The sequence below is a fragment of the Mus pahari genome, chromosome 11, assembly GCF_900095145.1.
Source record: "Mus pahari chromosome 11, PAHARI_EIJ_v1.1, whole genome shotgun sequence".
NCBI lineage: Eukaryota > Metazoa > Chordata > Mammalia > Rodentia > Muridae > Mus > Mus pahari.
Window position 1 is genome coordinate 72,242,380 of NC_034600.1, and position 12,170 is coordinate 72,254,549.

At 48.2% G+C, this 12,170-nt stretch overlaps 1 protein-coding gene across 1 annotated transcript in view; it reads left to right on the plus strand.

Moving 5' to 3' along the window:
* Ankh (ANKH inorganic pyrophosphate transport regulator) overlaps nucleotides 1-12,170 on the plus strand; it is a 124,782-nt gene that overhangs the window by 102,209 nt on the left and 10,403 nt on the right. The gene's annotated exons all lie outside the window — the stretch shown is intronic.

Here is a 12,170-nt window from a genome sequence, read left to right on the forward strand (position 1 = left end):
CCCTCCTCCTCCTCCTCCTCCTCCCCCCTCCCCCTCTTAGCAGAGTTTAACTGTATAGCACAGACTGACCTGGAACTCACTGTGGAGACCAGGCTGGCCTAGACTTCACAGAGATTTGCCTGCCTCTGCCTCCCAGGAGTCCGGGTGTACATTCTTAAGTAAACAACATATCTTAGCTTTACCAAGCCCCCACGTGGAAAGATCATTTTCAGAAAACATGAGGGAAGGTGCACATGCTGTGAAAGCCTGACAGTTTAACCGCTTACTAACGGTTAAAGGCAAGGAAAGACAAGCCAGCCGACACAGCGGCTGTGCCGTGGGATTGTTAAGGGATCAGGAGTCTTTGGAACTTATTAGCTCAGTTTTCCTTTGTCACTTTGGCTGTATACTCCTGACATCCTGTACAACTTAACTCTCATTTATACATACTGTAGACTGAGTGCCTGAATGTGTCAGTCATCGTGAACAGCTGATACAGAGGACCAAGGGCTGAAGTATCTTCCTGAGGACAGGTAGACAGTGACTGCTCAGCTTGATTGTCCTTGAGAAGCAGGCCCCGAGTGTGCTTCAAACCTCCAGGGGCCACTCAAAACCTACAGCTTACAATCTGGTCCAACATCTGAATCGTGTTTGACCACACAAGACATATAATCACAGAAAGCCTTTGGAACCACTGAGTCACGACATCACACCCTGAAGCCCCATCACCACCACTACCCCTCCAGCCACTGTCCCTGTGAGGTGGGGTGACACATGCTGAACCCAAGTCTCCTAGCTCAGAAGAAATTTCTGACTACATCTGTAGTTGGAGTTGACCAGTGACCCCAGGTGACCTGTTCCCCTGTTGGCATTTTTTTCTTTCTTCCTATGGTGTGCCAGTTTTTCCATAGTTCCCTAAAATGTTAGCAAAACACTGAACAACTTTGAAACTACTCAAAAGGGTATTTTTAGGAAAAAAACCAGAGAAGTTTCTGTTCCAGGAACAGACCTCAGCTTTTGGAGACTGTTACATGACTTGGAGTCAAAAGATGACTTGAAGCCAGATTTTGGGACCGAGCCCGATCTGCTCAGAGCCAACAGTTCGGGGCTCGAAGGCTCAACCTGCCTTCTCTTATGTGGACATACCTTCTCATAGCTGGGCTTGACTGAAGGAGGACACCCCCACACCCCCTAGAGAACAGCCTTCCTCACTATGATCCATAGCTAATAATTTGAACCTCTGTAAACTTGATCTTTAAGAAACTTAAAATAATGACAGGATCTGGAAAAATACTTACAACTCTCTCCCAGGCAGATGTTGATTTCTTATGTTTAATTCCAGGTCTCTCGGTGTGAGTCCACCTTAGAAATAAGGATGCAGAAGCCCTCATTGGAAGGAGATTTGGAGACGTAGATTTAAAAGATTTTAATTTTCAGGAAAAGAAACAAGTTAGAATAAGTGACTCTGCTCAAGTACAGGGCATTCTCACATCACAAGCTATAGTATTTCAATTTGTGGCTCAGTTCAGTCTGTTGATCCAACATCTTGGCTGGAGGAGTTGATGCTAAAGTTTCTATGTGAAAATATAGAAAATGTAAAATTAGGTTTTTCTCAAGCGAACCTTTAACTGTCAGGGTGTGTGTGTATGCCTTATAATATCACATGACACATTAATTCTTGCACATCTACTGGTCGTCTTACTCTCTGCCATTCACAAGCAAGTCTACATAACCTAGGGCTACATTACCCATCCATGATAACCCACGAATCAACCAATCAGCTGCCACCTCTCACCACGGGGTGAGGAAGTGAATTCAGGAGGAGAGTGAGGCGGGGAAACTATTTGCTGTTGTAGCACGTTAGCATCCTGCTGTTCATCCTTCCGGTCATGCTTCATAGGAGAGCAGTCTGCACACCAGCTATCAGTATTCTAAAGCAAGGGTTAGAATCTTTGCTGGGTCTCCAAGTTCCAGTCCAAAAGAGTAGACTGCCAGATAATTAACCGCCTAAGACGAAGGAGGGAATCGACTGGGGTTAGCAAGTTGGCTGGATCCCCACAAGCTGCTATCTAAAGAAAAGAGGGCAAAAATTCACAAGAACTGTGTCAAGGGATGTTTGCTTGTGAGGATGCTGTACAGGAGCCATACAGGAGGGGCTGAAGTGCAAACCAGTGGTCCAGATACGAAGCCAAACTCAAAGAATAGGTAGCCGTGTGTGCAGTTGCCACTTTGCCAGAACCCACAGTTGCTTTCACTTTTGTGACTATTAAGTCCTGTGACAACGAGTGTGTCCGAGAAGGCTGTTCGTCTCCATAGACTGTGTTGTGAGCATGAGGAGAGGATGGTCTGGAGTAGGCAACGAGGGAGACTTCTCTAGCTGGGGAAGGAACTGGCTAACCTGGGCTGAAAATCTGTACTGTACACATGCCCACGAAGCTCTTCCGCATGTATGTCCACGAAGCTCTCCCGCACGCATGCCCGCAAAGCTTGTCATCCTTCCTGCTGGGCTCTAGATTTGGGGCTGAAGTAAGAATTGCTCACCAGAGTGGCACGTGTCTTCCAGTCATACTGCCGGGGCACAGGTATCGCAAAAAACGGTGACAGAGTACCTGTTTCCAGAACCTAGGCCAGCTCCATAAAAGCCAGTAAATCCAGCTGCTAAATTTACAGAATTTTCTCATAAATTCAGATCTCGTTTGGGGATCCCTTCTAACAGCTTCGGCTGCTGACAGTAGACTAGCTTCCATCTGACCTCACAAATGGCCCTTTAAGAGCACTGGGCATTTCTCTTCTCAGATTCCCCACTGCTTTAGTTTTGGGGAGCTGGTGCCAAGAATGGGCCCCTCTTCTCCAGAAGTGGAAAAGAATCTATGCAAAACACGGACTTGGCTGACTTGGGGCCTTCTAGCCCCTTTGTACACAGTAGAGAGAGGCAATGATCCAAATGGATCTTGGCAGGTGAAGCTGGTGAGGCACTTCTGGGCAGTGGACAACCTACGCAGCCCTCCCAACAGCCCCTGAATGCCAGACCCCATGAAAGTCAGACACTGAGAAAACAAGGGTCACGGGGAGGAGACAGTGGAGAGGGTAAGATGGTGAGAGGGAGAAACAGTCGATTTGTAAGAGACAGGAGGTTGCCATGGGAAGACGGACAGAATGACAGAGGTATAGGTGTAATAGCAGGGTGAGGAGCCCCAAACCAGAGAGCTCTCCCCCACTCCCTGGGACGCTGTGAGCCTTTCCAGTACAGGCTGTGAACTTCAGAAGAATTTCTGCAGATGTATAATTTAGAAACCAGCAAATTAGACAATGTTTTTTGGCTAAGGTTGGGTTTTGGTGAGCTGACCCGTGTTAAGAATGCAAGTGTGGAATGCAAAGGCACTTGGGTCATGCCAAGTTTGGAGGACTCCCAGGCTTCCACACTGCATCCCATTGTTCACATGAGAACCAGGCCCTCAGCTTCAACTAGTCAGAGCTGCTCGGGGAAGAAGGCAGGTGTGAGCTGAGTATGTCACTGCCACCTAAGGCAGAGGAAGAAGCAGACCTGTCGGAATGCCATAGTAGATACAGGGGCATCTGAGCTCAGGACATGTTGGAATTTAGGGTCTGGTTCTTCAAAGAGAAGTTAAAATAGGGGACTAGGAACTTGCCATACGGGCATGAAGAGCAGAGATTGATCTTACCCACATGAAAGCCATGCACAGGCGCTCACACTGAAGGAGAGGTGGGGGCCCCTCTCTGGGGCTAACTGCCATTCTAGCCAAAGAGAGGACAAAGCCAAGGTGAAGAGTGATGAGAGACAGTGTCAGTCAGCCACTGGCTCCTGTGTCTGCACATACACTCCTGGCTGCACACACATGTGCACACACGTGTATACAGAAGGAAGTTAAAACCGATGTCACTCTGATCTGCCAGAGCTGTGGTGAAGGTGAGGGCTTGAAGCAGGATGTGTTCTCAGAGTGAGGCTACTTGCCTGGGCTTTAGGCTGTCTGTTAACTCTCTCAGTTAACAAAAAGGAGGGAGACCATAAACATGCCTGGAATTTTCTCTTCTGTTGGTTGGCTTGCATCTGCTCATATAGTGCAATGTTGACCCCAGTCCCCAAAAGGCAACCTTATTTGGAAATGGGGTTCAGGTTCTCTGGGCAAGCCTGGCCCCAAATCCAGTGTGGCTGGTGTTCTTGTAAAAGGGAACATTTGGATACAGACACAGAAACCTTTGGTGCTCTTGTGAGTTCTCCTGCCGCAGAGAGGCCTGGCATCACCCATCCTCATTTTATCCTTACACCTGGGCCACTGTCCCTTCCTATTGCTCTAAGACATCCAGATGTAAATCTTTGGTCACTGTAACCCTGGTAATTTAATCTACTGATGTTCCTCCGAGAAAGCAATCTTTTTGTGGTCACCTGAGGCCACAAGGTTGACTCATCAGACTTCCACTTTTCAGCTTCCATCTCTTTAGTCACATATGACATCTTTGGCGCTTAGTTAAGAAGTACTTAGACTGCGGGCAGCTCTGCACCTTCCTCTCCAGGGGCTGCACTCGGCCTGCAGGACGCACTCCACCTGCCCTTAGGAGCTTCACTGTGTCTTGGCTGATGGTTTGTGTAAATCTGAGAGCAACAGTCACCAAGATTAGATTTAGGTAACTGCTTTTAGTTAACTGAATACTTAGTATAATTCCACCGGGTCCTTGCAAAACCCTGTCTCCTGTCTTGAAACTTACAAAATGTATTAGAATATGTCCAATTGCTAATAACATGGCCCATAAATTTGGTAAGTTGTAATGAAAAGAGACTTAGTTTGGCTCAGGACTCTGTGGTCAAGGTCCTCAAATGGCAGGAGACAGGAGGTACGTGTATGCTTGGGTCTGGTCTTTCTCCAACCAGGGTCAACTCTAACTGTAATCACTTCCTTGAAGCCCCACCTGAAACACTGTTCAGATTATATGTCCACTCACTTAAAGCCTCCCAATGGAGGTTATGTTTCCATACATCACCCACCAAGGCATGGCACTGTCTACCAAGACTGCACAGGTACTGTTCTGTCCTCAACTTAACACTGAAGACCAGAATAATCCTACAGAGAAGTAGCTAGACCAGAAACCCTTTGGCTTGTCCGAGAGTGAGGAAGCAGGAAGATAATTAATATACTTCCAGGAAGCATGTTTGAAGATGTTCTGTGGCTATGAGGAAAAAAAATATTTTATTACATCAATTTAAATACAAACCCCAAACCCATCCCAGGAAGCTGATAAGAGAACAGTGTTAGGAAGAAGTTCTCAGCTCCAGAGGGACTGGGTCCAACCCCACTGAAACCCCCAGAACTGTCGGAGACCACAGGATGCTGTGCCTGGCTTGGCTTGTGTCTGTCAGGCTTAGCAGCTGCTCTGGTAAGAGCTTTGCTCCTCCTCCTGGAAGCCTGAAACAGATGGATTTCCTTGCTCAGAGCAGGTGAGGACCCAGCGAAACTGAAAGTCAGACACTCTCTCTCTCTCTCTCTCTCTCTCTCTCTCTCTCTCTCNCNCACACACACACACACACACACACACACACACACACACACNCTTGTTGGGCATGGTGGTGCAGAAACTGACAGAGGGCTGGGGATATGGTGACTTGGTGAGATGCTTCCCTAGCAACACAGAGCCACACCCCTGCACTACACAAACTGGGCGTGGTGGCCTATGCCTATAATCCTAGTGCTTTGGAGGTAGAAACAGAGGGGACCCGAAACTCAGCTCACCCTCAGCTGCTTAGGGTAAAGCCATCTCCATAAAGACCCAGGGCATGTGGTCCAAAGGCTAAGATGCCACGGGGAACCTTTGCTGCAGTGAGAGATCTCTTTGTCAGGAACAATGTGAAATACTCAGCACCCTCTTGGGTCAGCAGACGGGGTATCTGGCTTGAACAGCCAGGGCCTCAGCATGACCCCGTGCAGCTGCTCTTAGAACCCAGGCTGGAGAGGGAGGTGCCCCTTGGCTTTGTTCCACGGGTGCTGTTCTCAGAACTCTGGATCAGATGGGCCACTTTTTCAGACTCAAGAGGCCTGAACAGCACCACGGAATCGTTCTTGGGGATCGTGGCGTCTTTTCTGAGCCCCTAGAGAATGACAGTATTGGAAAACGGCATATGTGGCAGATGACAAGAAAACCTGCTTGCCAGTCCCTGAGAGCTGCCAGAGGCCCGCCCTTCTGTGTGGAGAGGGATCTTAACTGACAGCTGTGGAGTGCATTGGCCCTCGGCAAGAACCTGGAGCATTCTGGATCCACCCAGATAATCTCGCTTCACAGTCCTTCATTTAATCACACCTGTTACCAGAGAAAGTATATTTACTAGTTGAGGGGATTAAGGGGTGCATATTATCTTTGGGTGGTCCTTATACCTCTAACTACAGGCACTAACAGGTACTTTAGAGAAAAAATAGAGTACAGTAGCCCCTCCGTAGCCGCAGATTCTCCTCCTGTGGTTTCAGTTACCTGTGGTCAACCACAGAGCAAAAACACGATATGGAAAGTTCCAGAAAGTTTATAAGTACAGTCCTGAGTAGCACAGTGAAATCCCGTGCCATCTTGTTTATTCTTGCCCAGTACATGAATCTACCCTTTGTCCAGTGTTCCCACCGCGTGCATGCATGTTAGTCACTGTCGGGGTTAATCTTGTCAGCTTCGGTGGCTTGAGAAGCACCCGGGTGGTTATTAAAGCACATCTCTGGGTGTGTCTGGGAGTCTGTTTCTCTAGAGAGGAAGGGAGGAAGACCAGACCTGTCCTGAGTTTAGGCATCACTGTGCCATGGGCTGGGGCCGCAGATGGAATGGGAGAAATCTCTGCAATGTAGGGGTCTCTCTCTGCTCCCTGGCCACTGGGATGGGAGCTTTTCTTCCTGCACACCTCCCCAACCATGACAGACCCGATCCTCTGGTGTATATCTCTGGTATTTGATCATAGCAGCGTGTGAGCATGCTAGGAGGTCCGTTAGTAGTGGCTGTCTCGTGGGTGCGCTTGAAGGCCAGTGCTAGATCACATGGCAGTGATTTTGTACATACCATATTCTTGAGTTATCGTAGCACAGTGCCTCCAGGCCTGTGACTCTTATCTCCTTTCACCTTAGCACGGTATTATCCCACATCATCACACGAAGGGTGAGCACAGTTCACTGAGGTATTTTGAGAGAGACCACTGTGACATAAATTTTATAGTGTTTTGCTGCAGTATACTCTAATTAGTTTATTAGTTGTTAGTTGCCTGCTGTTTATATTTATAAATTGTACTATGTTAGGTATATAGGCACAAGAAAAAGTGCACATAGGATTTGGTACTATGTGTGTGTGTCCCTTGAGGACCTAGGGGAACCACTGTGAACGGGAAGAGGGTAATGTATCTGGCGTTGTTAGAAATAAATTCAGGGTCACAAAGAAAGAACCAACCACTCCAAATGAAGTGTATGGACGAGGCAAACTTCACTCTTGATCAGGAAGGAGTGATTGGCAAGAAAGCACACTGAGACAGGAAGTGTATTTGGGTTTACTAACTCAGGCGGTGACTGAGCCTCCCCCCCACCCCCACCCCTTGGCAGGTCAGGCGGTGGCTGAGCCTTCCCCCCATTGGCTGGTAGGTCTAATCTCACAATCTTACTCATTTGGCTTGTGTGGAAAGAGTTGGTGTACAGGAAAGAGGAATAGGAAGAGAGTCACTGCTCAAAGGGAAAAGGGTCCGGGTGCCTGTCAAATTCCTAGGATAGAGCTTTTGTGTAAGCAAACGTTTTTACTGGGTGAGGAGGATTGAACATTTGCCTAAAGTCTTACAAGATGAGGTAAATACAAAGATTTGAGTTCCTTGTCCTAAAGAAAAATTTTATAGTGTTTGACAGTCAAGGCTCATCTTGACATTTCTCCCAAGTTTGGGATGTCACAGAGGACCCTCTGTGAAGACCACACAAGAGTCAGGAGAATGTGGAAGAACTGCCCTTCGGCCCATGGTATTTCTTCCTCTTTTCCCTTGTCGCTCTTCTGAGAAAAGTGAAACACAAATTATAAATCAGATCTGACCTAGCCAAGTCACTAACTTCAGGCTGCAGGTGTTTACAAATTAGCCATGGGCCACCAGAATAAAGCCAAGCCCAGCAAGACCCAGGCAGCCATAGTCTTTTGCCAGTCCATCTGGGCCCTCCTGGAATCCGCCTTTGGGATCCTACTGCACTCCTGCTTCTGGCGTCTCCTAAAGTCGGCTGTCACTTGGGCGTCTTTCCCCAAGTTGGCAGCATGATCTGAGCCTCTGAACATCTAATTATCACAGAATGTTCCGTATCCCTCCTGTCTGGTGAGGCCTTCAGACCCTCTTCGTGCAGTCTGTGCACTCTTTCTGGCTTTAAGGCAATGCTGTGCCCTAAACTGGTATGTGTTGCTTCTGCAGGATGCCAGAGCCTGAATAGTTTTAGATATTGGAGCCTCTGGAGAGGAAGGGTAGCCAGGCACTTGCCGAGGCCCTGCCAATCCAAGCCTGTGCTCATTCCACAGCTAGTGGGTCTGTCAAGCCCTGATGTCAGAAGGCATGTGAGTGCCATCCCAGCAGAGGCCCACTCAGACCTGCGGAGGAGGAATTTGGTACTCTGAAGGTCTTAGCCCACAGGGACATCTTCGCTGTTAGGTCTTCCTTGGACACATGATCCCTCTTTTGAGTCACAGGTCCCCTCCAATGCTGATAGGTTTGGTGTGAGCCAACCCTGGGGGCTCCGTGGACTCGCCTCCACCTTTGAAAAGCAGCAAGGTCACCTACACGCTGGTATCCATAGTGTCCGATTCCCTAGGAGAGCCATCTACCTCTGGTTATACAGAGACACTGGGTCAAAAATGCCCATCTCAGGGGCCTGAAGCTGGAATCGGGGCATCCCATGTCCTCAGTTTCCCCATCTCAGAGCGGCTTGCTGTAACTCAAGGGCTGCCTGGCCTGGCTCCCACTTTGTCTGCTACTCTCGTTTAACAGGTAGGAGTGCCCATGCTGGCTGCCGCAGGACCGCCTGCCATCACCCCAGCATCCAAGTTCAGTGAGGCTTGTCTCTTCTGAGACCCCACATACTAGAAGATGTCAACACCCAAGTTGTTAAAGGTTAAAAGCCACTATTAGTGGTTCTGCTCTGGTGGCCTCTTTGTCCAGATTAGCTGTTGAGTTCCCATGAATGACCCAGTCTTACCTCCTTGTTGCTAAACTACCCTCCTGGGCAGCTGTCACTAGGCCTTCCTGGGCAGGCGATGCTGGGGCCTGTCCTAGCCTTGGTACCATGCTGACCCTTTGTCTAGAACAGAGGCTGCCTGTGTCAGCCTTTGTTTCTGCTGTGGCCCCTCCCCCGCCCATGAGGTGGAGACTGCTGCCTCACTGTTCCATTATCCAGAAGAAAAAGCCTCCCTTGTGTGAAGGGGAGGGGAAGGGGTAGAAGGTAAATGGACAGAGGTCGAGGCTTTCTCAGACCAAGACAGGATAGGGTTCTTTCCAGTGCCTTGGGACATCGAGGGGCCTGATAGAGGGCCTGTCCTGGAGAATCTGTGATAGAGGCACCATCCTAGAATCGTATAAGGATTATGTGAAAAGACATGGAAAGCTCTTGGCCTGAGGTAACTGCTCAGAGTTTGTCCCACATTACTGTTTCCCTCCTCGCCTGCCTCCCTCTGGGAGCTGTCAGGGTATAGCTTGTTAATTCTGCATCCCTTGCAGATTTGAGAGTTTGCCTGATTGGCTGGAGAGGCTCGGAAGCATTTAAACAATGAGAACTGGTCTCCAAGCCTTCCTCATTGTAGACTGCGCATGTCCACATGTGCTGTGAGAGAACAGGTGGTCAGGCATGTACTATTGTTATCATTTTTCCCCTTTTCTCAGAATTTGGTGGCATTTATGTGTGTGTATGTGTGGGGGGTCACAGGTGTATGCAGATACACGTTAATCATGTGTGTTCATGTTGATGTTAGATGGCCTGCTCCATCGCTCTCCACTTTAGATACTTTAGTTATTATTTTTGTTTTATGTGTGTTGGTATTTGCCTAAATATATTTCTGTACATCATATGCACGCAGTACCCTTAGAGGCCAGAAGATGGCACCAGATCTCTTGGGACTAGACTCAGATGATTGGGAGCCACCACATGCGTGCTGGGAATTGAACTTGGCTCTTTGGGAAGAGCAGCCAGTGCTCCTAACCATTGAGCCAGCTCTCTAACCCCCAAAAGGGTTTGTTCATTTCAGCTTTTACTACAAATCCCTGGTCTTTGCTCCCAAGGGCTGAGACTCCTGGTAGCCAACAAGTCTAAAGAGCATCGAGGGTGGGCACTGGTTATCTGACCTCTGGCCCTTGGGCTTGCATAGCGGAAACTGTCTCCTGATCCATTTCTTCAGCCCCCTTTGAAAACATATTAGTTGTAGTCAAATACACATAATACAGACTTAGCATTACGTTCCTATGGTTGTACTACCTCCTCGCAAACACAGAACTCTCATCCAACTGAATGTGTATTCATTAGGCCCCATCCCCTAAGTTCCAAATTCTGAACTTACTGAAAAACTACACCGAAGCTAGCATGTGGAACTTTTAGGCACCCTTCAGATCTGTTAAGGACTGGGATCGAACAGGAGATGCCTCCTGTGGAGCTGGTAGGCCCTTGACACCCAGCTCCTGCTCTGCTTGGTGCGTGGCACCCCCTGCTGTTTGAAATGTCATCTTGCTTCCAAGCAGTGTTCTGTGACTTATCGGGAATCTGTGGTCATAGTAGAAATGACAACAGGGCTCTCAAGAAGAATGAGTTCTTGACCATTTCATCAAACCTCAATCAGAGGGATGATTTTTATCTCGTTACTCTGTAGAAAAAGAGGGATCATAAAACTACATCTGAAGATGCTTATTTTCACCATGGATACACTTTAGAAGAAAATGCAGCATTTACAGATTATTCACGATAAATGTGTAATAGCTATGCTTGCCAGCAGGCCAGATGGAGAACATCAGGTGACACGTCAGCATCTTATCATGTGATTTTTTTCTAGTGCGTCAGCATAGAAAACCAAGACCTGTTTACTCTATGATGTATATAGCTGGCCATTATAATCAGCAGTCTGACATTTGCCAGCCTGATCTTACATAAGAAGTCCCTACCAAGGGTTTTCCTCCCTGTGTCCTCTTTCCCAGTGGGGTGCCTACTAAAGCCACCTTCTCCCACTGCCCTTTCAGGTGCTGCATCTTGTGGCTTTTCATGAGGCCACCCTTTAGCAGATGGCTCACTCCAGCTCCACTCCCCACCATCAGTCAGTCCAGCCTCACTCCCGTCATCGCGACAGGGCTGATATACACTCTGTTATGGAGCCTACTATCATACACTGTCGTCAGTTGGCATTTCCACATTGGAAGACAGCACTGCTTTCTCCTTCTCAACTGAGATGTGCACACAAGACGCTGGCTGTTAGAGCTGAGCCCTTAGCTTCCTTTTGATGTTTGCCCCATCCCTGATAAAACATACATGAAGACCCACTTGTTTTTTTCTGCAAATTCATAAACAGGGGCATGTTGTATTGAAAGCTGTTTCTAACGGGGTGGAGGGGGGTTGACATGGTGTCTTTGAACTCGAGGGAGCACCTCTCAGCGTTTGCTGTGTATAGTTTGAGGTGAGAGTCCAGGGAGCTCAGCTCTTGTCCTGTGATTTGAACAATGAAGTTCCCAGGCCACACAGGATGATTTTAGGAAGAGGGCGGGCGGGTCCTGGGAGGGGAGGACCACCAGACACACTGCTGTGGATGGAGGTGGGAAGAGCTGAGCAGTCCAGACCTTAGTGTGGGAAAAGAGAGAAGGAAATTACAGACCCCTTCCTGCCTTCGCAAGCCTCTGGCTGTGGCAGAACCAAAGACTTTTGCTGTAGACATTCCCTTTCTGGCGTGTCTAGCCTCCAGCAAGGAGACTAAGAAAGAAACTGGTTACTTTTATTTATGACCTTTTTATCTTTATCTAGCCAAATTCTACCACCCATTCTCATCAATACTTTTTGTGGAAACTATGGATAAATATCAACAGGGAAATGAAATCAATCCTAATCTCACGTGTATCTAGACGAGGCCACTATTGATGTTAGTTGGACCCCCCAGCAAGCCATAGGAGCTATAGCAGCAGACCCTGACCAATCAAGGGTGGCGAGCAGCACACAAGACCTTGGCTACACTTT